Source organism: Oreochromis aureus, linkage group 3 (assembly GCF_013358895.1).
Source record: "Oreochromis aureus strain Israel breed Guangdong linkage group 3, ZZ_aureus, whole genome shotgun sequence".
Lineage (NCBI taxonomy): Eukaryota > Metazoa > Chordata > Actinopteri > Cichliformes > Cichlidae > Oreochromis > Oreochromis aureus.
In genome coordinates, this window is record NC_052944.1 from 1,151,618 (window position 1) to 1,178,786 (window position 27,169).

Here is a 27,169-nt window from a genome sequence, read left to right on the forward strand (position 1 = left end):
AAGGATGCAGACTTCTTCCTGTACCACTGCTTGAAGAAGGTGTCTTCCAGAAACTTGCAGTAGGACTGGGAGTTGAGCTTGACGCCATCCTCAACCCGAAAAGGCCCCACAAGCTCACCTTTGATGATACCAGCCCAAACCAGTACTCCACCTCCACCTTGCTGGCGCCTGAGTGGGACTGGAGCTCTCTGCCCTTTACCAATCCAGCCACGGGCCCATCCATCTGGCCCATCAAGACTCACTCTCATTTCATCAGTCCATAAAACCTTAGAAAAATCAGTCTTGAGATATTTCTAGGCCCAGTCTTGACGTTTCAGCTTGTGTGTCTTGTTCAGTGGTGGTCGTCTTTCAGCCTTTCTTACCTTGGCCATGTCTCTGAGTATTGCACACCTTGTGCTTTTGGGCACTCCAGTGATGTTGCAGCTCTGAAATATGGCCAAACTGGTGGCAAGTGGCATCTTGGCAGCTGCACGCTTGATTTTTCTCAGTTCATGGGCAGTTATTTTGCGCCTTGGTTTTCCACACGCTTCTTGCGACCCTGTTGACTATTTTGAATGAAACGCTTGATTGTTCGATGATCACGCTTCAGAAGCTTTGCAATTTTAAGACTGCTGCATCCCTCTGCAAGATATCTCACTATTTTTGACTTTTCTGAGCCTGTCAAGTCCTTCTTTTGACCCATTTTGCCAAAGGAAAGGAGGTTGCCTAATAATTATGCACACCTGATATAGGGTGTTGATGTCATTAGACCACACCCTTCTCATTACAGAGATGCACATCACCTAATATGCTTAATTGGTAGGCGGCTTTCGAGCCTATACAGCTTGGAGTAAGATAACATGCATGAAGAGGATGATGTGGACAAAGTACTCATTTGCCTAATAATTCTGTACTCCCTGTAAACACCAAGCTCCTTTTTGTGTAGCTGACAGCTGGTAACTGTGCAGGGGCGGATCTAGCAAAGCTTTTGTCAGGGGCCAGGTAGGGCATTAACAGAGAAAGGTGGACATAAAGATATACTTTTCTTTCTTACTCTCATATAAAATATTTAGCATTTATTAAATGCTTATCTGAATCTTACAACCAAAGTTTGTATAATAATACACAAGATTGGCTGTAGACCATTGTTCATCATTCAGAACACTGTGTAAAAATAACAAAAACAAAAAGTGAATGCGAAAGTGCATACATATTTATTTTATGTGTTTGATGTGTGTGTCGGGCGTGGTCTGCAGTGCCGCTGCAGGGGAGGTGGACCCACGGGTGTAAAGTCTGTGCTCTCTTGGCTGTTTTTGGGTGTGTGTTGGGCTATGAGTTGAAAAGCTACGGCTGCCTGTGTCGGTACACCAACCATGTGTGAAAAGTGGTCCATAACGTAATGCTTCAAAGCATGTTCATGCAAACATTGTCGGGTCTGCCGTGATACAATGGGACTTCTGCTCATGAACCTCTGTGCACAGCGCCTGCAAATCGGGGCTATACTGAAGTCACCTCATCTTTACCCAAAACTGTAAGCTGTCATCTGTGAGGCGCGAGCGATGTTTGTTTTATCATAATTCATGGTGGAGAATGGCTGCTCTGCTGAGTTTTGCTCTCTGTAGCCGTATGAATGGCAAACTACACTGATTAGCAGCGGCATAGGCACACATAAAATTTCTTCTGAAATTTTCGCTTTCTAGTTATTATTATTATTCTCCAGTTTCCGCCTGAAATTTTGCAGCAAATCTCGCCTCGCAGTTTTGAGACAAGCTTCATATATGTTACCTCATTTTGTGCGGCCGGATCTGGAATGGTGTGCTATGACTTTTGGTGTTTATGAATTTTATAGTTTTTAAATATTAATATTTTAGTGAAAATTTTCCCGCGCTCCTCTGCCAAACAGTTTTGACATTAGGGTTACATATGTTAGATCATTTTGTGCGGCTGGAGCTGGACTATTATGTTATGACTTTTGGTGTTTATAACTTTTATAGTTTTTAAATATTAATATTTTAGTGCAAATTTAGGCCAATTCATCTTTTGGCGCCAAATAAACAGACTTCATTTGTGGTGTCTTGGCTCTCTCTAGTGGTATGCCGGGAGTGGTACAGCCTGTGTACCCTTATTTGGATTACCGTAATGATGACAATTTCAACGGTGCGCACAGCGCCGCTGCTTTCAGGAGCCCTTGGAATTTTTAAGGTTGCGCAAATCATTCAAAAGTTACGGTAATGCTTGGTGGAAAACTCAATATCCCACAATTCATAGCACGCCTCTACAGAGTGAACAATGGCGGCCACCACTTCGTTTTATATGTCTTTTATTCGTGTTTCTAGGTCACAAAATAAGCTTTTAAGATATTTTCAGGCGAGAATGTAGGTGTGTAAACTTCAAATATCTGCTTGTTTTATCAAGACATCCCATATTTAGCGACAGTGCTCTGACTACGCCGGTCCTGCCTGACAGCTAGCCGGCTACCTAGCTGGCTACCTAGCTAGCTGCCGCACTTGGCTGCAAATGGATAGCGAGGGACTCTCTCTGTCGCTTTCACCTCCCTGGTCTCTCGCAAATGCTCGCATAGAATCGGAGTTACAGCTGGATGTGGAAAAAATAACTGAGTTGTTTGGTGGTGGAGCTACAACAGAGGGCAGCTACCCACCGGTGTGTGACAGAAAGGACATGCCGCCAACGAGACATATGAGGCCGGGCAGGCGATTGCTAACGCGGTGGTCAATCATGGATCAGGGAAAGCGAAGGCAGGAGCGTGAGGTGAACTGAATTTCAGGTAAGAAGTTATGAACTGCACTCTATTTGGGTCAGATATAAACAGAGTTTAGGTGTAGTTTATTTTCGTTGTGCTGACTTTTTACAATCGTACTGCGTGCTAGCTAGCACGAGGGGAGTTTCTATACAGCTGTGTGCGCGCTAAGTTACTGATGTTGAACTTTATGACAGCCTCCCCTGTCATTCTCTCGCCTGTTCAAACTTCAGTCATGAAACTGATCCATGATCGGCTTTTCTCTCTTGTTTGTTTATCGCGCTAAACAACAGCAGCACGTTTAAGCTTGATCAGCTGTTGTTAGAATTCATTTGATTTTAATTTCTAGTATCAGCTGATGTTTGCTGGAGCCACAGCTGTAGAAGCGGCTGGTCGAAACCAGGAGATGACCTTACTGAATCATCAGAGCTGAACTGGTGATGGAGAAACAGGTTTACCTTTTTTAGGTGACATGAATGAGTTGAAGGGAACTTATGAACTGTTTCTGAGAGAAATAAACACCAAGCTCCTTTTTATTTAGCTGACAGCTGGTAACTGTGCAGGGGCGGATCTAGCAAAGCTTTTGCCAGGGGCCAGGTAGGGCATTAACAGAGAAAGGTGGACACAAAGATATACTTTTCTTTCTTACTCTCATACAGGGAGTGCAGAATTATTAGGCAAGTTGTATTTTTGAGGAATAATTTTATTATTGAACAACAACCATGTTCTCAATGAACCCAAAAAACACATTAATATCAAAGCTGAATGTTTTCGGAAGTAGTTTTTAGTTTGTGTTTAGTTTTAGCTATTTTAGGGGATATCTGTGTGTGCAGGTGACTATTACTGTGCATAATTATTAGGCAACTTAACAAAAAACAAATATATACCCATTTCAATTATTTATTTTACCAGTGAAACCAATATAACATCTCCACATTCACAAATATACATTTCTGACATTCAAAAACAAAACAAAAACAAATCAGCGACCAATATAGCCACCTTTCTTTTGCAAGGACACTCAAAAGCCTGCCATCCATGGATTCTGTCAGTGTTTTGATCTGTTCACCATCAACATTGCGTGCAGCAGCAACCACAGCCTCCCAGACACTGTTCAGAGAGGTGTACTGTTTTCCCTCCTTGTAAATCTCACATTTGATGATGGACCACAGGTTCTCAATGGGGTTCAGATCAGGTGAACAAGGAGGCCATGTCATTAGTTTTTCTTCTTTTATACCCTTTCTTGTCAGCCACGCTGTGGAGTACTTGGACGCGTGTGATGGAGCATTGTCCTGCATGAAAATCATGTTTTTCTTGAAGGATGCAGACTTCTTCCTGTACCACTGCTTGAAGAAGGTGTCTTCCAGAAACTGGCAGTAGGACTGGGAGTTGAGCTTGACTCCATCCTCAACCCGAAAAGGCCCCACAAGCTCATCTTTGATGATACCAGCCCAAACCAGTACTCCACCTCCACCTTGCTGGCGTCTGAGTCGGACTGGAGCTCTCTGCCCTTTACCAATCCAGCCACGGGCCCATCCATCTGGCCCATCAAGACTCACTCTCATTTCATCAGTCCATAAAACCTTAGAAAAATCAGTCTTGAGATATTTCTTGGCCCAGTCTTGACATTTCAGCTTGTGTGTCTTGTTCAGTGGTGGTCGTCTTTTCAGCCTTTCTTACCTTGGCCATGTCTCTGAGTATTGCACACCTTGTGCTTTTGGGCACTCCAGTGATGTTGCAGCTCTGAAATATGGCCAAACTGGTGGCAAGTGGCATCTTGGCAGCTGCACGCTTGACTTTTCTCAGTTCATGGGCAGTTATTTTGCGCCTTGGTTTTTCCACACGCTTCTTGCGACCCTGTTGACTATTTTGAATGAAACGCTTGATTGTTCGATGATCACGCTTCAGAAGCTTTGCAATTTTAAGACTGCTGCATCCCTCTGCAAGATATCTCACTATTTTTGACTTTTCTGAGCCTGTCAAGTCCTTCTTTTGACCCATTTTGCCAAAGGAAAGGAGGTTGCCTAATAATTATGCACACCTGATATAGGGTGTTGATGTCATTAGACCACACCCTTCTCATTACAGAGATGCACATCACCTAATATGCTTAATTGGTAGTAGGCTTTCGAGCCTATACAGCTTGGAGTAAGACAACATGCATGAAGAGGATGATGTGGACAAAATACTGATTTGCCTAATAATTCTGCACTCCTGTAAACACCAAGCTCCTTTTTTTGTGTAGCTGACAGCTGGTAACTGTGCAGGGGCGGATCTAGCAAAGCTTTTGCCAGGGGCCAGGTAGGGCATTAACAGAGAAAGGTGGACATAAAGATATACTTTTCTTTCTTACTCTCATATAAAATATTTAGCTTTTATTAAATAGTTATCTGAATCTCACAACCAAAGTTTGTATAATAATACACAAGATTGGCTGTAGACCATTGTTCATCATTCAGAACACTGTGTAGAAATAACAAAAACAAAAAGTGAATGCATGTGTGAAAAGTGGTCTATAATGTAATGCTTCAAAGCGTGTTCGTGCAAAACATTGTCGGGTCTGCCGTGGTACAATGGGACTTCTGCTCATGAACCTGTGTGCACAGCGCCTGCAAATCGGCGCTGTACGGTAACTTCATCTTTACACAAAACTGTAAGCTGTCATCTGTGAAGCGTGAGCGGTGTTTGTTTTACCATAGTTCATGGTGGAGAATGGCTGCTCTTCTGAGTTTTTCTGTCTGTAGCCGTATGAATGGCAACTACAGTGATTAGCAGCGGCATAGGCACACATAAAATTTCTTCTGAAATTTTCGCTTTCTAGTTATTATTATTATGTGTGCCTATGACAAGAGGCACACATATTACTATTCGTCGGATTTATTATTATTATTATGTGTGCCTATGCCAAGAGGCACACATATTACTATTCGTCGGATTTATTATTCTTATTATTATTATGTGTGCCTATGAAAGAGGCACACATATTACTATTCGTCGGATTTATTATTATTATTATTATTCTTCAGTTTCCGCCTGAAATTTTGCAGCTAAACTCGCCCGCAGTTTTGAGACAAGCTTCATATATGTTACCTCATTTTGTGCGGCTGGATCAGGAATGGTGTGCTATGACTTTTGGTGTTTATAACTATTATAGTTTTTAAATATTAATATTTTAGTGAAAATTTTCCTTCTCTGCCAAACAGTTTTGAAAATAGGGTTACATATGTTAGATCATTTTGTGCGGCTGGAGCTGGACTAGTATGGTATACACTTTTGGTGTTTATGACTTTTATAGTTTTTGAAATATTTAGATTTTAGTGCAAATTTAGGCCAATTTCCATAGAAACAGACTTTATTTGTGGTGGGTTGGCTCTCTCTAGTGGTATACCGGGAGTAGTACGGCTGAAAATCTGTATGCTTGTTACAAAACTCCATATCCCATAATTCATAGCACCCCTCTGCCGAGTTAAACAATGGCGGACACCACTTCGTTTTATATGTCTTTTATTCGTGTTTCTAGGTCACAAAATACACTTTTAAGATATTTTCAGGCGAGAATGTAGGTGTGTAAACTTCAAATATCTGCTCGTTTTATGAAGACATCCCATATTAGCGACAATTCTCTTAAGTGTTGCTGATAGCCGGCTAGCTAGCTAGCGCCGCTAGCTTAGCTAGCTAGCGCCCCTTCGTGAAAAACCACCCAGGCTTGGCTGATAGTGAGGTGGCTAAAATTTGTTTAATCGCCTGATCGCTCGGCAAGGGTCTGTGTCTTAGCTGGACTTATTTTTCGTTTATATGGGCCGATGATGCTGGTCGATGTGGAAAAAATAACTGAGTTGTTTGGTGGTGGAGCTACAACAGAGGGCAGCTATCCACCGGTGTGTGACAGAAAGGACATGCCGCGAACGAGACATACAAGGCGGTGAGGCTACCGCCGATCGTCCGGTGTTTGCTAACGCGGAGGTCAATCGTGGATCAGGGAAAGCGAAGGCAGGAGCGTGAGGTGAACTGAATTTCAGGTAAGAAGTTATGACCTGCACTCTATTTGGGTCAGATATAAACCGAGTTTAGGTGTAGTTTATTTAGCAACAGTTCTCTTACGTGTTGCTGATAGCCGGCTGGCTAGCTAGCTAGCGCCGCTAGCTTAGCTAGCTAGCGCGGCTAGCGACCCTTCGTGAAAAACCACCCAGGCTTGGCTGATAGTGAGGTGGCTAAAATGTGTTTAATCGCCCGATCGCTCGGCAAGGGTCTGTGTCTTAGCTGGACTTATTTTTCGTTTATATGGGCCGATGATGCTGGTCGATGTGGAAAAAATAACTGAGTTGTTTGGTGGTGGAGCTACAACAGAGGGCAGCTATCCACCGGTGTGTGACAGAAAGGACATGCCGCCAACGAGACATACGAGGCCGGGCAGGCGATTGCTAACGCGGTGGTCAATCATGGATCAGGGAAAGCGAAGGCAGGAGCGTGAGGTGAACTGAATTTCAGGTAAGAAGTTTTGAACTGCACTCTATTTCGGTCAGATATAAACCGAGTTTAGGTGTAGTTTATTTTCGTTGTGCTGACTTTTTCAATCACGTTACAATAACTCGTACTGCGTTCTAGCTAGCACGACGGAGTTTCTATACAGCTGTGTGCGCATGTTGAACTTTATGACAGCCTCCCTGTCGAAACTTCAGTCATGAAACTGATCAATGATCGGCGCTTCTCTCTTGTTTGTTTATCGCGCAAAAAACAACAGCAGCACGTTTAAGCTTGATCAGCTGTTGTTAGAATTCATTTGCTTTTAATTTCTGGTATCAGCTGATGTTTGCTGGAGCTACAGCTGTAAAACGGCAGATGTCCTTACTGAATCATCAGAGCTGAACTGGTGATGGAGAAACAGGTTTACTCTTTAGGTGACATGAATAAGTTGAAGGAAGTTATGAACTATTTTTGAGAGACAAATACAGGGAGTGCAGAATTATTAGGCAAGTTGTATTTTTGAGGAATAATTTTATTATTGAACAACAACCATGTTCTAAATGAACCCAAAAACTCATTAATATCAAAGCTGAAAGTTTTTGGAAGTAGTTTTTAGTTTTAGCTATTTTAGGGGATATCTGTGTGTGCAGGTGACTATTACTGTGCATAATTATTAGGCAACTTAACAAAAACAAATATATACCCATTTCAATTATTCATTTTACCAGTGAAACCAATATAACATCTCCACATTCACAAATATACATTTCTGACATTCAAAAACAAAACCAAAGCAAATCAGCGACCAATATAGCCACCTTTCTTTGCAAGGACACTCAAAAGCCTGCCATCCATGGATTCTGTCAGTGTTTTGATCTGTTCACCATCAACATTGCATGCAGCAGCAACCACAGCCTCCCAGACACTGTTCAGAGAGGTGTATTGTTTTCCTCCTTGTAAATCTCACATTTGATGATGGACCACAGGTTCTCAATGGGTTCAGATCAGGTGAACAAGGAGGCCATGTCATTAGTTTTTCTTCTTTTATACCCTTTCTTGCCAGCCACGCTGTGGAGTACTTGGACGCGCGTGTGATGGAGCATTGTCCTGCATGAAAATCATGTTTTCTTTGAAGGATGCAGACTTCTTCCTGTACCACTGCTTGAAGAAGGTGTCTTCCAGAAACTGGCAGTAGCACTGTGAGTTGAGCTTGACTCCATCCTCAACCCGAAAAGGCCCCACAAGCTCATCTTTGATGATACCAGCCCAAACCAGTACTCCACCTCCACCTTGCTGGCATCTGAGTGGGACTGGAGCTCTCTGCCCTTTACCAATCCAGCCACGGGCCCATCCATCTGGCCCATCAAGACTCACTCTCATTTCATCAGTCCATAAAACCTTAGAAAAATCAGTCTTGAGATATTTCTTGGCCCAGTCTTGACGTTTCAGCTTGTGTGTCTTGTTCAGTGGTGGTCGTCTTTCAGCCTTTCTTACCTTGGCCATGTCTCTGAGTATTGCACACCTTGTGCTTTTGGGCACTCCAGTGATGTTGCAGCTCTGAAATATGGCCAAACTGGTGGCAAGTGGCATCTTGGCAGCTGCACGCTTGACTTTTCTCAGTTCATGGGCAGTTATTTTGCGCCTTGGTTTTTCCACACGCTTCTTGCGACCCTGTTGACTATTTTGAATGAAACGCTTGATTGTTCGATGATCACGCTTCAGAAGCTTTGCAATTTTAAGACTGCTGCATCCCTCTGCAAGATATCTCACTATTTTTGACTTTTCTGAGCCTGTCAAGTCCTTCTTTTGACCCATTTTGCCAAAGGAAAGGAAGTTGCCTAATAATTATGCACACCTGATATAGGGTGTTGATGTCATTAGACCACACCCCTTCTCATTACAGAGATGCACATCACCTAATATGCTTAATTGGTAGTAGGCTTTCGAGCCTATACAGCTTGGAGTAAGACAACATGCATGAAGAGGATGATGTGGACAAAATACTCATTTGCCTAATAATTCTGCACTCCTGTAAACACCAAGCTCCTTTTTTGTGTAGCTGACAGCTGGTAACTGTGCAGGGGCGGATCTAGCAAAGCTTTTGCCAGGGGGCCAGGTAGGGCATTAACAGAGAAAGGTGGACATAAAGATATACTTTTCTTTCTTACTCTCATATAAAATATTTAGCTTTTATTAAATGCTTATCCGAATCTTACAACCAAAGTTTGTATAATAATACACAAGGTTGGCTGTAGACCATTGTTCATCATTCAGAACACTGTGTAAAAATAACAAAAACAAAAAGTGAATGCAAAAGTGCATATATATATTTATTTTATGTGTTTGATGTGTGTGTCGGGCGTGGTCTGCAGTGCCGCTGCAGGGGAGGTGGACCCACGGGTGTAAAGTCTGTGCTCTCTTGGCTGTTTTTGGGTGTGTGTTGGGCTATGAGTTGAAAAGCTACAGCTGCCTGTGTGGGTACACCAACCATGTGTGAAAAGTGGTCCATAACATAATGCTTCAAAGCGTGTTCATGCAAACATTGTTGGGTCTGCCGTGGTACAATGGGACTTCTGCTCATGAACCTGTGTGCACAGCGTCTGCAAATCGGGGCTGTACAAAGTCACTTCATCTTTACCCAAAACTGTAAGCTGTCATCTGTGAGGCGCGAGCGGTGTTTGTTTTTATCATAATTCATGGTGGAGAATGGCTGCTCTGCTGAGTTTTGCTCTCTGTAGCTGTATGAATGGCAAACTACACTGATTACCAGCGGCATAGGCACACATAAAATTTCTTCTGAAATTTTCCCTTTCTAGTTATTATTATTATTATTTTCCTTTTTCCGCCTGAAATTTTGCAGTGTATCTCGACCCGCAGTTTTTGGACAAGCTTCATATATGTTACCTCATTTTGTGCGGCTGGATCTGGAATGGTGTGCTATGACTTTTGGTGTTTATGAATATTATAGTTTTTAAATATTAATATTTTAGTGAAAATTTTCCCGCGCCCTCTGCCAAACAGTTTTGACAATAGGGGTACATATGTTACATCATTTTGTGCGGCTGGAGCTGGGCTAGTATGGTGTGACTTTTGGTGTTTATAACTTTTATAGTTTTGAAATATTTAGATTTTAGTGCAAATTTAGGCCAATTTCTAGGCTCCTGAGAAAGATTCTGCTTTTGGCACCATAGAAACAGACTTCATTTGTGGTGTCTTGGCTCTCTCTAGTGGTATACCGGGAGTAGTACAGCCGAAAAGATTTTATCCTTGTGTTGAAAACTCCATATCCCACAATTCATAGCACGCCTCTACAGAGTGAACAATGGCGGCCACCACTTCGTTTTATATGTCTTTTATTCGTGTTTCTAGGTCACAAAATAAACTTTTAAGATATTTTCAGGCGAGAATGTAGGTGTGTAAACTTCAAATATCTGCTTGTTTTATCAAGACATCCCATATTTAGCGACAGTGCTCTGACGACGTCGGTCCTGCCTGACAGCTAGCCGGCTACCTAGCTAGCTGCCGCGACTTGGCTGCAAATGGATAGCGAGGGACTCTCTCTGTCGTTTCACCTCCCGGTCTCTCGCAAATGCTCGCATAGAATCGGAGTTACAGCTGGATGTGGAAAAAATAACTGAGTTGTTTGGTGGTGCTATAACGCGGAGCTACAACAGTGGGCAGCTATCCACCGTGTATGACAGAAAGGACATGCACGACCGCCGATCGACCGGTGTTTGCTAACGCAGAGGTCAATCGTGGATCAGGGAAAGCGAAGGCAGGAGCGTGAGGTGAACTGAATTTCAGGTAAGAAGTTATGACCTGCACTCTATTTGGGTCAGATATAAACCGAGTTTAGGTGTAGTTTATTTAGCAGCAGTTCTCTTATGTGTTGCTGATAGCGGCTAGCTAGCTAGCGCCGCTAAGCATAGTTAGCTAGCTAGCTAGCGACCCTTCGTGAAAAAGCACCCAGGCTTGGCTTATATTGAGGCGGGTGAAACTCGTGTCAGCACCGGTCGCTCGCCGACAGTATGTGTTTTAGCTGGACTTATTTTTCGTTTATATGGACCGATGATTTATTTATTTATTCATTTTAGTAACGGTATAAACAGTGAAAGGTGGTGGATTGGCCAGATGTAAACTTCAAATATCTGCTCGTGTTACCAAGACATCCCATATTAGCTCTGATGTTTTCGGTGCCTGCAAAGAGCTAGACAGGTAGCTAGCTAACCCGAGCTGGCTGTCTTTTTGACTCAGGGTCATAGCTGGACTTATTTTTCGTTTTTATGAGCCGATGAGGGTTTTTTTTTAAACGGTACAAACAGTGAAAGGCGGTGGATTGTCCAGATGCTGGTCGATGTGGAAAAAATAACTGAGTTGTTTGGTAGTCGCTGACGCGGAGCTACAACCGAGGGCAGCTATCCACCGGTGTGTGTCAGAAAGAACATGCGGGAACGAGGCGGCGGGGCGACCGCCGATCGACCGGTGGTAGATCGTGGATCAGGGAAACCGAAGGCAGGAGAAGCAGGCGGCTGCCGGTCGGAGCGTGAGGTGAACTGAATTTCAGGTAAGAAGTTATGACCTGCACTCTATTTGGGTCAGATATAAACCGAGTTTAGGTGTAGTTTATTTTCGTTGTGCTGACTTTTACAATCAGTTATAATAACTCGTACTGCGTGGTAGCTAGCACGATGGAGTTTCTATACAGCTGTGTGCCCGCTAAGTTACTGATGTTGAACTTTATGACAGCCTCCCTGTCATTCTCTCGCCTGTCCAAACTTCAGTCATGAAACTGATCAATGATCGGCTTTTCTCTCTTGTTTGTTTATCGCGCTAAACAACAGCAGCACGTTTAAGCTTGATCAGCTGTTGTTAGAATTCATTTGATTTTAATTTATAGTATCAGCTGATGTTTGCTGGAGCCACAGCTGTAGAAGCGGCTGGTCGAAACCAGGAGATGACCTTACTGAATCATCAGAGCTGAACTGGTGATGGAGAAACAGGTTTACCTTTTTTTAGGTGACATGAATGAGTTGAAGGGAAGTTATGAACTGTTTCTGAGAGAAATAAACACCAAGCTCCTTTTTTTATTTAGCTGACAGCTGGTAACTGTGCAGGGGCGGATCTAGCAAAGCTTTTGCCAGGGGCCAGGTAGGGCATTAACAGAGAAAGGTGGACACAAAGATATACTTTTCTTTCTTACTCTCATACAGGAGTGCAGAATTATTAGGCAAGTTGTATTTTTGAGGAATAATTTTATTATTGAACAACAACCATGTTCTCAATGAACCCAAAAACACATTAATATCAAAGCTGAATGTTTTCGAAGTAGTTTTTAGTTTGTGTTTAGTTTTAGCTATTTTAGGGGATATCTGTGTGTGCAGGTGACTATTACTGTGCATAATTATTAGGCAACTTAACAAAAACAAATATATACCCATTTCAATTATTTATTTTACCAGTGAAACCAATATAACATCTCCACATTCACAAATATACATTTCTGACATTCAAAACAAAACAAAAACAAATCAGCGACCAATATAGCCACCTTTCTTTGCAAGGACACTCAAAAGCCTGCCATCCATGGATTCTGTCAGTGTTTTGATCTGTTCACCATCAACATTGCGTGCAGCAGCAACCACAGCCTCCCAGACACTGTTCAGAGAGGTGTACTGTTTTCCCTCCTTGTAAATCTCACATTTGATGATGGACCACAGGTTCTCAATGGGGTTCAGATCAGGTGAACAAGGAGGCCATGTCATTAGTTTTTCTTCTTTTATACCCTTTCTTGCCAGCCACGCTGTGGAGTACTTGGACGCGTGTGATGGAGCATTGTCCTGCATGAAAATCATGTTTTTCTTGAAGGATGCAGACTTCTTCCTGTACCACTGCTTGAAGAAGGTGTCTTCCAGAAACTGGCAGTAGGACTGGGAGTTGAGCTTGACGCCATCCTCAACCCGAAAAGGCCCCACAAGCTCATCTTTGATGATACCAGCCCAAACCAGTACTCCACCTCCACCTTGCTGGCGCCTGAGTCGGACTGGAGCTCTCTGCCCTTACCAATCCAGCCACGGGCCCATCCATCTGGCCCATCAAGACTCACTCTCATTTCATCAGTCCATAAAACCTTAGAAAAATCAGTCTTGAGATATTTCTTGGCCCAGTCTTGACGTTTCAGCTTGTGTGTCTTGTTCAGTGGTGGTCGTCTTTCAGCCTTTCTTACCTTGGCCATGTCTCTGAGTATTGCACACCTTGTGCTTTTGGGCACTCCAGTGATGTTGCAGCTCTGAAATATGGCCAAACTGGTGGCAAGTGGCATCTTGGCAGCTGCACGCTTGACTTTTCTCAGTTCATGGGCAGTTATTTTGCGCCTTGGTTTTTCCACACGCTTCTTGCGACCCTGTTGACTATTTTGAATGAAACGCTTGATTGTTCGATGATCACGCTTCAGAAGCTTTGCAATTTTAAGACTGCTGCATCCCTCTGCAAGATATCTCACTATTTTTGACTTTTCTGAGCCTGTCAAGTCCTTCTTTTGACCCATTTTGCCAAAGGAAAGGAGGTTGCCTAATAATTATGCACACCTGATATAGGGTGTTGATGTCATTAGACCACACCCTTCTCATTACAGAGATGCACATCACCTAATATGCTTAATTGGTAGTAGGCTTTCGAGCCTATACAGCTTGGAGTAAGACAACATGCATGAAGAGGATGATGTGGACAAAATACTCATTTGCCTAATAATTCTGCACTCCTGTAAACACCAAGCTCCTTTTTTTGTGTAGCTGACAGCTGGTAACTGTGCAGGGGCGGATCTAGCAAAGCTTTTGCCAGGGGCCAGGTAGGGCATTAACAGAGAAAGGTGGACATAAAGATATACTTTTCTTTCTTACTCTCATATAAAATATTTAGCTTTTATTAAATAGTTATCTGAATCTCACAACCAAAGTTTGTATAATAGTACACAAGATTGGCTGTAGACCATTGTTCATAATTCAGAACACTGTGTAGAAATAACAAAAACAAAAAGTGAATGCAATGCATGTGTGAAAAGTGGTCTATAATGTAATGCTTCAAAGCGTGTTCATGCAAACATTGTCGGGTCTGCCGTGGTACAATGGGACTTCTCATGAACCTGTGTGCACAGCGCCTGCAAATCGGCGCTGTACTGAAGTAACTTCATCTTTACACAAAACTGTAAGCTGTCATCTGTGAAGCGTGAGCGGTGTTTGTTTTACCATAGTTCATGGTGGAGAATGGCTGCTCTTCTGAGTTTTTCTGTCTGTAGCCGTATGAATGGCAACTACAGTGATTAGCAGCGGCATAGGCACACATAAAATTTCTTCTGAAATTTTCGCTTTCTAGTTATTATTATTATTCTCCAGTTTCCGCCTGAAATTTTGCAGCGAATCTCGCCTCGCAGTTTTGAGACAAGCTTCATATATGTTACCTCATTTTGTGCGGCCGGATCTGGAATGGTGTGCTATGACTTTTGGTGTTTATGAATTTTATAGTTTTTAAATATTAATATTTTAGTGAAAATTTTCCCGCGCTCCTCTGCCAAACAGTTTTGACATTAGGGTTACATATGTTAGATCATTTTGTGCGGCTGGAGCTGGACTATTATGTTATGATTTTGGTGTTTATAACTTTTATAGTTTTTAAATATTAATATTTTAGTGCAAATTTAGGCCAATTCATCTTTTGGCGCCAAATAAACAGACTTCATTTGTGGTGTCTTGGCTCTCTCTAGTGGTATGCCGGGAGTGGTACAGCCTGTGTACCCTTATTTGGATTACCGTAATGATGACAATTTCAACGGTGGGCACAGCGTCGCTGCTTTCAGGAGCCCTTGGAATTTTTAAGGTTGCGCAAATCATTCAAAAGTTACGGTAATGCTTGGTGGAAAACTCAATATCCCACAATTCATAGCACGCCTCTACAGAGTGAACAATGGCGGCCACCACTTCGTTTTATATGTCTTTTATTCGTGTTTCTAGGTCACAAAATAAGCTTTTAAGATATTTTCAGGCGAGAATGTAGGTGTGTAAACTTCAAATATCTGCTTGTTTTATCAAGACATCCCATATTTAGCGACAGTGCTCTGACTACGTCGGTCCTGCCTGACAGCTAGCCGGCTACCTAGCTGGCTACCTAGCTAGCTGCCGCACTTGGCTGCAAATGGATAGCGAGGGGACTCTCTCTGTCGTTTCACCTCCCTGGTCTCTCGCAAATGCTCGCATAGAATCGGAGTTACAGCTGGATGTGGAAAAAATAACTGAGTTGTTTGGTGGTGGAGCTACAACAGAGGGCAGCTACCCACCGTGTGTGACAGAAAGGACATGCCGCCAACGAGACATATGAGGCCGGGCAGGCGATTGCTAACGCGGTGGTCAATCATGGATCAGGGAAAGCGAAGGCAGGAGCGTGAGGTGAACTGAATTTCAGGTAAGAAGTTATGACCTGCACTCTATTTGGGTCAGATATAAACAGAGTTTAGGTGTAGTTTATTTTCGTTGTGCTGACTTTTTACAATCGTACTGCGTGCTAGCTAGCACGAGGGAGTTTATATACAGCTGTGTGCGCTAAGTTACTGACGTTGGACTTTATTTTATTCATAATGGTTAGTTCGTAGAGTTGCCGTACAAACGGAATCGTGCCACATTCAGAGAAAATATTACGATTTATTCTGTCGTTACGAAGCCTCCCCTGTCATTCTCTCGCCTGTTGAAACTTCAGTCATGAAACTGATCAATGATCGGCTTTTCTCTCTTGTTTGTTTATCGCGCTAAACAACAGCAGCACGTTTAAGCTTGATCAGCTGTTGTTAGAATTCATTTGCTTTTAATTTCTAGTATCAGCTGATGTTTGCTGCAGCCACAGCTGTAAAAACGGCTGTTCCAAACCAGATATCCTTACTGAATCATCAGAGCTGAACAGGTGATGGAGAAACAGGTTTACCCTTAGGTGACATGAATGAGTTGAAGGAAGTTATGAACTGTTTCTGAGAGACAAACACCAAGCTCATTTTTTTTGTGTAGCTGACAGCTGGTAACTGTGCAGGGGCGGATCTAGCAAAGCTTTTGCCAGGGGCCAGGTAGGGCATTAACAGAGAAAGGTGGACACAAAGATATACTTTTCTTTCTTACTCTCATACAGGGAGTGCAGAATTATTAGGCAAGTTGTATTTTTGAGGAATAATTTTATTATTGAACAACAACCATGTTCTCAATGAACCCAAAAACTCTCATTAATATCAAAGCTGAATGTTTTGGAAGTAGTTTATAGTTTTAGCTATTTTAGGGGATATCTGTGTGTGCAGGTGACACTTCCTGTGCATAATTATTAGGCAACTTAACAAAAAACAAATATATACCCATTTCAATTATTTATTTTTACCAGTGAAACCAATATAACATCTCCACATTCACAAATATACATTTCTGACATTCAAAACAAAACAAAAACAAATCGGCGACCAATATAACCACCTTTCTTTGCAAGGACGCTCAAAAGCCTGCCATCCATGGATTCTGTCAGTGTTTTGATCTGTTCACCAGCAACATTGCATGCATCAGCAACCACAGCCTCCCAGACACTGTTCAGAGAGGTGTACTGTTTTCCCTCCTTGTAAATCTCACATTTGATGATGGACCACAGGTTCTCAATGGGGTTCAGATCAGGTGAACAAGGAGGCCATGTCATTAGTTTTTCCTTCTTTTATACCCTTTCTTGCTTGCCAGCCACGCTGTGGAGTACTTGGACGCGTGTGATGGAGCATTGTCCTGCATGAAAATCATGTTTTTCTTGAAGGATGCAGACTTCTTCCTGTACCACTGCTTGAAGAAGGTGTCTTCCAGAAACTGGCAGTAGGACTGGGAGTTGAGCTTGACTCAATCCTCAACCCGAAAAGGCCCCACAAGCTCATCTTTGATGATACCAGCCCAAACCAGTACTCCACCTCCACCTTGCTGGCGTCTGAGTCGGACTGGAGCTCTCTGCCCTTTACCAATCCAGCCACGGGCCCATCCATCTGGCCCATCAAGACTCACTCTCATTTCATCAGTCCATAAAACCTTAGAAAAATCAGTCTTGAGATATTTCTTGGCCCAGTCTTGACGTTTCAGCTTGTGTGTCTTGTTCAGTGGTGGTCATCTTTCAGCCTTTCTTACCTTGGCCGTGTCTCTGAGTATTGCACACCTTGTGCTTTTGGGCACTCCAGTGATGTTGCAGCTCTGAAATATGGCCAAACTGGTGGCAAGTGGCATCTTGGCAGCTGCACGCTTGACTTTTCTCAGTTCATGGGCAGTTATTTTGCGCCTTGGTTTTCCACACACGCTTCTTGCGACCCTGTTGACTATTTTGAATGAAACGCTTGATTGTTCGATGGTCACGCTTCAGAAGCTTTGCAATTTTAAGACTGCTGCATCCCTCTGCAAGATATCTCACTATTTTTGACTTTTCTGAGCCTGTCAAGTCCTTCTTTTGACCCATTTTGCCAAAGGAAAGGAGGTTGCCTAATAATTATGCACACCTGATATAGGGTGTTGATGTCATTAGACCACACCCCTTCTCATTACAGAGATGCACATCACCTAATATGCTTAATTGGTAGTAGGCTTTCGAGCCTATACAGCTTGGAGTAAGACAACATGCATGAAGAGGATGATGTGGACAAAATACTCATTTGCCTAATAATTCTGCACTCCTGTAAACACCAAGCTCCTTTTTTGTGTAGCTGACAGCTGGTAACTGTGCAGGGGCGGATCTAGCAAAGCTTTTGGGGGGAGCTAGGGCATTAACAGAGAAAGGTGGACACAAAGATATACTTTTCTTTCTTACTCTCATATAAAATATTTAGCTTTTATTAAATAGTTATCTGAATCTCACAACCAAAGTTTGTATAATAATACACAGGATTGGCTGTAGACCATTGTTCATAATTCAGAACACTGTGTAAAAATAACAAAAACAAAAAGTGAATGCATGTGTGAAAAGTGGTCTATAATGTAATGCTTCAAAGTGTGTTCATGCAAACATTGTCGGGTCTGCCGTGGTACAATGGGACTTCTGCTCATGAACCTGTGTGCACAGCGCCTGCAAATCGGCGCTGTACAAAGTAACTTCATCTTTACACAAAACTGTAAGCTGTCATCTGTGAAGCGTGAGCGGTGTTTGTTTTACCATAGTTCATGGTGGAGAATGGCTGCTCTTCTGAGTTTTGCTCTCTGTAGCCGTATGAATGGCAAACTACAGTGATTAGCAGCGGCATAGGCACACATAAAATTTCTTCTGAAATTTTCGCTTTCTAGTTATTATTATTATTATTCTGCAGTTTCCGCCTGAAATTTTGCAGCGAATCTCGCCCGCAGTTTTGAGACAAGCTTCATATATGTTACCTCATTTTGTGCGGCCTAATCTGGAATGGTGTGCTATGACTTTTGGTCTTTGTGAATGTTATAGTTTTTAAATATTAATATTTTAGTGAAAATTTTCCCGCGCTCCTCTGCCGAACAGCTTTGACATTAGGGTTACATATGTTAGATCATTTTGTGCGGCTGGAGCTGGACTATTATGTCATGACTTTTGGTGTTCATGACTTTTATAGTTTTTAAATATTAATATTTTAGTGCAAATTTAGGCCAATTCATCTTTTGGCGCCAAATAAACAGACTTCATTTGTGGTGTGTTGGCTCTCTCTAGTGGTATGCCGGGAGTGGTACAGCCTGTCTACCCTTATTTGGATTACCGTAATGATGACAATTTCAGCGGTGCGCACAGCGTCGCTGCTTTCAGGAGCCATTGGAATTTTTAAGGTTGCGCAAATCATTCAAAAGTTACGGTAATGCTTGGTGGAAAACTCAATATCCCACAATTCATAGCACGCCTCTACAGAGTGAACAATGGCGGCCACCACTTCGTTTTATATGTCTTTTATTCGTGTTTCTAGGTCACAAAATAAGCTTTTAAGATATTTTCAGGCGAGAATGTAGGTGTGTAAACTTCAAATATCTGCTTGTTTTATCAAGACATCCCATATTTAGCGACAGTGCTCTGACTTCACGTCGGTCCTGCCTGACAGCTAGCCGGCTACCTAGCTAGCTGCCGCGACTTGGCTGCAAATGGATAGCGAGGGACTCTCTCTCTCTCTTTCACCTCCCGGTCTCTCGCAAATGCTCGCATAGAATCGGAGTTACAGCTGGATGTGGAAAAAATAACTGAGTTGTTTGGTGGTGGAGCTACAACAGAGGGCAGCTACCCACCGGTGTGTGACAGAAAGGACATGCCGCCAACGAGACATATGAGGCCGGGCAGGCGATTGCTAACGCGGTGGTCAATCATGGATCAGGGAAAGCGAAGGCAGGAGCGTGAGGTGAACTGAATTTCAGGTAAGAAGTTATGAACTGCACTCTATTTGGGTCAGATATAAACAGAGTTTAGGTGTAGTTTATTTAGCAGCAGTTCTCTTATGTGTTGCTGATAGTCGGCTAGCTAGCTAGCGCCGCTAGCATAGTTAGCTCGCGCCGCTAGCAACCCTTCGTGAAAAAAAGCACCCAGTCTTGGCTTATATTGAAGCGGGTGAAACTCGTGTCAGCACCGGTCGCTCTCTATTTGGGTCAGATATAAACCGAGTTTAGGTGTAGTTTATTTAGCAGCAGTTCTCTTATGTGTTGCTGATAGCCGGCTAGCTAGCTAGCGCCGCTAGCATAGTTAGCTCGCGCCCGCTAGCAACCCTTCGTGAAAAAGCACCCAGGCTTGGCTTATATTGAGGCGGGTGAAACTCGTGTCAGCACCGGTCGCTCTCTATTTGGGTCAGATATAAACCGAGTTTAGGTGTAATTTATTTTCGTTGACCTTTACAATCGTAATGCCACGGGTGTTTATATACAGCTGTGTGCGCACTAAGTTACTGACGTTGGACTTTATTTTATTCATTAGGGTTAGTTCATAGAGTTGCCGTGCCGTACAAACGGAATCGTCCCACATTCAGAGAAAACATTATGATTTATTCTGTCGTTACGAAGCCTCCCCTGTCATTCTCTCGCGTGTTGAAACGTCAATCATGAAACTGATCAATGATCGGCTGTTCGCTCTTATTTATCGCGCTAAACAACAGCAGCACGTTTAAGCTTGATCAGCTGTTGTTAGAATTCTTTTGATTTTAATTTCTAGTATCAGCTGATGTTTGCTGGAGCATGAAGATGAAATCAGGAGATGTCCTTACTGAATCATCAGAGCTGAACTGGTGATGGAGAAACAGGTTTACACTTTAGGTGACATGAATGAGTTGAAGGAAGTTATGAGTTGTTTCTGAGAGACAAAGACCAAGCTCCTTTTTGTGTAGCTGACAGCTGGTAACTGTGCAGGGGCGGATCTAGCAAAGCTTTTAGGGGGAGCTAGGGCATTAACAGAGAAAGGTGGACACAAAGATATACTTTTCTTTCTTACTCTCATATAAAATATTTAGCTTTTATTAAATAGTTATCTGAATCTCACAACCAAAGTTTGTATAATAATACACAGGATTGGCTGTAGACCATTGTTCATAATTCAGAACACTGTGTAAAAATAACAAAAACAAAAAGTGAATGCATGTGTGAAAAGTGGTCTATAATGTAATGCTTCAAAGTGTGTTCATGCAAACATTGTCGGGTCTGCCGTGGTACAATGGGACTTCTGCTCATGAACCTGTGTGCACAGCGTCTGCAAATCGGCGCTGTACAAAGTAACTTCATCTTTACACAAAACTGTAAGCTGTCATCTGTGAAGCGTGAGCGGTGTTTGTTTTTACCATAGTTCATGGTGGAGAATGGCTGCTCTTCTGAGTTTTGCTCTCTGTAGCCGTATGAATGGCAAACTACAGTGATTAGCAGCGGCATAGGCACACATAAAATTTCTTCTGAAATTTTCGCTTTCTAGTTGCAAGTTGTGATTTATGTTGTAACAAGAAATTGTTTGTAAGGAAAGGGTTTGTTAGTTTTAATTGCCGCTCCCAGGTTTGTTTTTTCTTTACCTATGTTCTAACATGAGAAGTTTTGTTTTGTATTCAATTCTATATTTTTTTCCGTAAACTGTATCCACAATCACTCAATAAAAATATTTTGAAAAAAAGACAAACTCTGATTCTGGTGTTTATATTCTGATAAAATAGATGAGAAATAGTTTCAGTGCGTAACTCACAGAAAGAAGCAGAACAGTTCACATCAGGCTGAAACCTCTGCAGTGTCTTCTTGGCTTCGTCTCTAAATTTTAAAGTTCTGTAGTATTTTATAAGAAACTCCTTTAAATTGTCCTCCATGCAGCCAAGTTTGGTTCCAGTTAATTCCTCCATATAAAGAAGAAGAAATGACTTGTGTTTATAAAGGATCTTCCTGTTATTCCACGTTTGTTGGAGAGAAGTTATGCTTATAAGTTTCCATGTGTAACAGTCGCAATAGTGCGGTGTCTCTTTAAGACAACTTAATGTTTAGTGATGTCACAAGCATGCGCCCTGCCCCCTGTTGTATGAACGCTGCTGGCTTCATGTATGATGAGACAGCAGCCGTTCAGCCTTGTTGGTGAGGAGTGTTTATTAAAGGACGAGCACTGTGGGATTCCCAGTACCAGTGTGGTCGGGAGTTTTTGACTGTCCTGCTGTCTGCCGCCTCCTCTCAACCACTCAATACACATGTCAGAAAAGCTTGCTCATGAAAACTGTTTCCTCTTCCTACTTTTCACAATAAAAGTCCTGCACAGCTGTACTCTGGTTACTTGATATGTGACTATTGTGGTTATATCAGTTTGGTATCAGATTTCTTTTTTCCTAACACATTAAGGATAATATACTCTCTTTCCTCTTTTCCCAACTGTGGTATAAAGCACAGCTTAGCCTTAGCAAATGTTCAAAGAAAAGTCGTCACTTCCTGATTTCTGTTTCACTGATAAATATTGTCACACTGGGGTTTTTGCAAATGTGACCACTGTGTGGCAGCTGGAGTCAGACAACTGAAGCTCCCACAATCAAGACCACAAACAGCTTTCAAAGGAGATTTGAAGCTTTTCTGTCAGCAAGCTTCATGATTTATGGGACTATAACTGGAACAGAATCTGATCACCAATGGTGAGCTGGCATGGAATTATTTTTATGACACTTTTATCAAAATGATAAATAAGCATGCCCCCATGCTCAGATTTAGAGTGAAATGCAGAAACAATCCTTGGTTTTCTCCTCAGCTATGCAGTCTCCTTAAAAACAGGGATGCTGCTCAGGCCAGAGAAACTAAATCTGGATCAGATTGGCTGATTTGTGGCAGCTCGGAAATCGTTCAGCCTCCTTCATTAAAAAGGCCAAATCAGAATCCTGTCCTTCAAAAACTGCTAAACATCTGAATGATCCTAAAATAATAAAATCTTCTCATGGTGACATAACCACCAATGAGTTGCAGCCTTTGCTGTAAAGGAGTTCAGGAGTTCACAGATGAAATGTACCTACAAAGAAAGTAGAATTTATTCAAACCAAGCAGTTCAGCAGGGAGTGGATGTGCTGCTGGGTTGTTGGAGGTATGTTAAGGGAAAAATCCCAAACAGAAATCTGCCAATTGTAAACAGAAACACAGTGAGACAAAATACTTAAACACATGTACATGGGTGAAGTCTCAAGTGAGAATCACACAGTGCACTTCTTTATTCGTGCATTTATAGTCACTGGTGCCCATACAACAGTGAATACGCCTATTCATAGGCAGAGGAATGTTAGGGAGTGAAGATAAGAGTGGTTGAGGTGTATGTGTGTGTGTTGTGGGATACAGAAAGACGCGGCCTCTTCTTGTTAGGGAGCGTCAGATAAGAGTGTCCAGCTCTCCTCTTCCTGGCAGGAGTGAAATAATAACAGCTTGTTCAGCTGTAGAAAAGAATTTATAACACAGTCTTGTAGTGGACAACAGTCTAAGTCATCAAAAGGTCAACATACAGTATTCTATCATATGCAGACTTATATCATTAAAAGCTTATACTGACTACTAAGTACAATTTTCCATTGACATTCCCTCCTGTTGTCAGTATAACTTTCAAGTGAGATATCAGTATGTAACATCTTGTTGTACAGTTTCTATCACACCATCATTAATCACACAAAGTCTTCATGTTCCAACAGGTCGGGGTCATCATCATCATTTGTCACAGCTATGTATGCAGCAACAGTGGAAACAATTATACGGTTAATCATGAGTTTTAGACATGGCAGGATACATGTTACAAAACACAAAATAAAAGTGAAAATACAAAAAAGGGAGTCACACAGAAAAGAATGGTTATCCTACCGGAACATGCCGTTCCTCTTTTTATCAGAACATGTTAAACAGACACGGGCGTGCTCTCCTGCCCAGCTGCCCGTCCAAGGACGAGCTTCTGGCAAGCAATATGAATCACAAACAGCAATGCATTTAATAAAAATCTTTTTACATCTCCCTCCTGTTCTTTGACTTCTCTAATAGTTAAACAGTCTGTTTGTTATCTATGCATGATTTCTTGGCTCAACATTTTTAATCAGCATGTCATTCCCAGATCAATTACAACGTCATAGATAAGTCATCTTTAGGAGGGTCATCTTCGTCTTCGTCCATGGACAGAGTCAAATATGCCTGTACACAGACTGCGACCACCTTGTTTATCATGGACTGTATGCAGGGAAGAATACACGTGGTAAAACAGCAAAGCAATACCAGTAAAACCCCTACAAAACCTAATCCTTTAATCAAAAGGGACTTCCATGAGCCGCTTAACAACCATGTAAGCCAATCTTCAGTGTTTGTGACATAGTCTTGTTGTTGTGCAGCCCTGAGTTGTCTCAGTGTGTTCAGAGCATCAGTCATGTTGGAGGAGTGTACATTATCTGGAATGTATGTGCAGATGTGTCTGTTGGTGTGTTTATCACTTTCCTGTTCTGGTGTTTTGGGTAAACCACGGCCTGAAGCGTGCCCTGGGGTCCTGCCCTCCTCCTTTTCAGTCCGGTTGCGACCATTGCTGCTGCTGCTACTGCTCAAAGTTCAGTCTGTCCTGGTTTTGGCCCCAATTGGGGCAGTGCTTTCTTCTTCTGTTTTGTCCATTCTGAGGTGCCTTTTGACCTCAGTTGCTCCTCCTGTCTCTGGCACGCCCTTTCTTCTGCTGCCCGATCATCCGTGTTGGTCCATCACTGTCCTGTACAGTGTTAATGCAGAGTTATCAAGGTCAGCATTCTTTTGCTCGGCCTTACTTTTCATTCGGGCTTAATGGGCGTCTCGTCACAGCTCTGTCAGCTGAAGCTGTCTGGAAATCTCCCCCGTGTAGTGAAACGGGCCTTGGATTTAACGTTCTCCGTCTCTGCTGCATGAGATCGCTTTCCTGTAGCACTGTTGACATTTTCAGATTGTTGTTATGGGTCCAGCTGCTGCAGCATTTGGTCAGGGTCAGGGTCAGAGATGGTAGAGGGGAGAGCAGGAGTCCAGGTCAGCCTCGGCTTTCAGGGCCGGCAAAGCAGCCTGTAATTAAACATAAAGAGAAAAAAACAAAAACAAAACAAAAACAGACGAACAGGAAAATGATGTTGTATTGGCTGTGTTATTCAGAGAGGGGAGAAACACCGGGCCAGGCCCTGTGTCAGCCTTCTCTCCCCCTTTTTTTTTTTTGTTTTTTTTTTGTTTTTCTCACCATATAATCAACTCATAACCCACCAAGTTGACAGGACAACACGGGTACATGGTAAAATTCGTAAGATCACGTTTAAAGGCACAAAAAAGGAATTTTCCTTCCTTCAGTAATCACTTGTATGATTCAATCAGCAGAAAACATCTCACAGTTTGACTCTTAACCACTAAATTTGTTGTTTCATCACTGGTTGGTCATACCAGTCTCGTTCTTTTTGAAGTTGTTGTCCTGCAACCCAGAGAGTTTATTTGTTAGTAGTGGATAAACTTCAGCATTTGATAACAAAACTATTAAGTTTTCCCTGTTTTAACACTAATGAGAGATATAGGCGCATGTATAGTGTGTGCTGTAGTGTAAGCTGTTCTTCATTGCATGTATGTGTGTTAGTAGCTTGCATGCAGGGCCTCTGGGCCTGTCTCACCCAAAAGAGCATTTTCTCAACAGTTGCCTTTCACTCACGTGTGTTAAGAAAGGCAAATGTGCTTGTAGTTATTGAGATTATTATGCTGTTATATATTACATTATACCTATAATCAAAATGAGTGAATCATGATACTGCTGTAGGCCACATCATACTTCTGAGTTAAAAGAATGTGAAAATCATTAGATTTATTAGATAGGTTTGTATTATCCTATACTGCTGATTTACTGTGAGTGAGTTACACTGTTTCATGACATTTCATACTGCCGAGTTATGAAGAGAATATTGTATTCAGAGAGTAGGGGCCTCTCTTTTTTTTTTTTTTGTGATAGTAAAGAGAACAGAGCACATGCCACGGGAGCGTCACCCCCACCTTTGGTGGAAGCAGAAAAACAGGGAGCCAAGGTCATAACTCAGGCTCACTAAGAGTCAGAAAGAATGTGAATACTTAGTTTGTGGCTGTGGTGCATTTTGTATGGCTTCTTTTCTTTGTTTAGTAGCTTTCTGCCTTTACCTGAGGGTGTGCCCTAAGCATGTGACTTCAGGTCTCCATAATTGGAGTTTATTTAAAGATAAATAAGATGATTTCATATATTGCTCGCAGATCTTGCACTAGACGGTATGTTGCAGTATTAGCCTGCTTCAACACTTAAGCAAGACATCACTCTTTGTTTTATTATTATTATTACTATTATTTTAAATTCTCCTTTCTCAAAAACATAAAATGAAATTGTAGTTGTTCTTTGCTGAGAAACACAAAACCTCCCTTTTTTCCCTTTTTTCTTTTTCAAAACAAGAAACTAAGTTTTAACTTTTCTGGCTTGTCACCTAAAACAAAACAGACAACCCAGCTCTCAGCTGGCTCTGAACAGAAGTTACAGTACTCATCACTCAAGCAACATTTCAAAAAACAAAAGAAACAAAAAACAAAACTCAGCACACTGCACAGAGAACAACAACAAGACACAACTGAAGATGTTGTTCTTGTTTGTTCTCCTTGAATTTTAGAATAAAGTAATTACATCTGCATTAGTAAATCATATGCCTAATCATTATGTGTCACTGTGATCCACAAGTATGATCACAAATTTATTCATTTTTCAAACCAACAAAATAAAAAAAAACAAAAAACAACTTATTGATGGCTTGAACGCTTTACACACACGAGTCAGGATGCAAAAAAGGCTACTGCCAAAGACAAATCAGAAGCGTGAGGGAAAGAAACTGAGCTCACAGACAGCTGCATGTTAGAGCTTTAATAGCTGTTTCCCTCCCTCTGATGTGTTCTTATGCAGCTCCTGCTCTAAAAAATGTGTAACCTGCTCATCAGCTTAGCAGTGACCATATATTTAATTCAGCTTCTCAACTGTGTAGCTTTAGCTGTTGTATACGGGGTTTTTAGGTGTTAGTATAGGTGTGCTCTATATTTCAGCAATGTCTTATCTAGGATGACAGGTTTTCAAGCAGGTCAAGTGCCTTTATGCACCTGATTAGTTTAGATATTTTCTTTATTTTCTTCATCTCATATGTCATTGTACTGAATTTGGGCAACCTTAAGCTTGATGCAGACTACTTCTAACAATTATCCACCTCACATCACAACTGACTGAGGTGCCTTTTCATGTTAATATTATCTCATTATTAATGTTATTATCTTTTTATATAACAGCAATAGTATATTACAATATTTTATTTATATTTTATTTCGCATCCATCGAGGGCTGAGGGTGATCTGCAGTTTCACCCCTTCCCAAGCTGGAGACATTTTCCTTTTCACACACTTTCCTTGGCTGAACAATGACACAACCTTAATATACCTTATGCATCTCTCTATTTCATTTAATATGTGTTTGTGTGAGTTATGTATTTTCTTTCGTTCTATT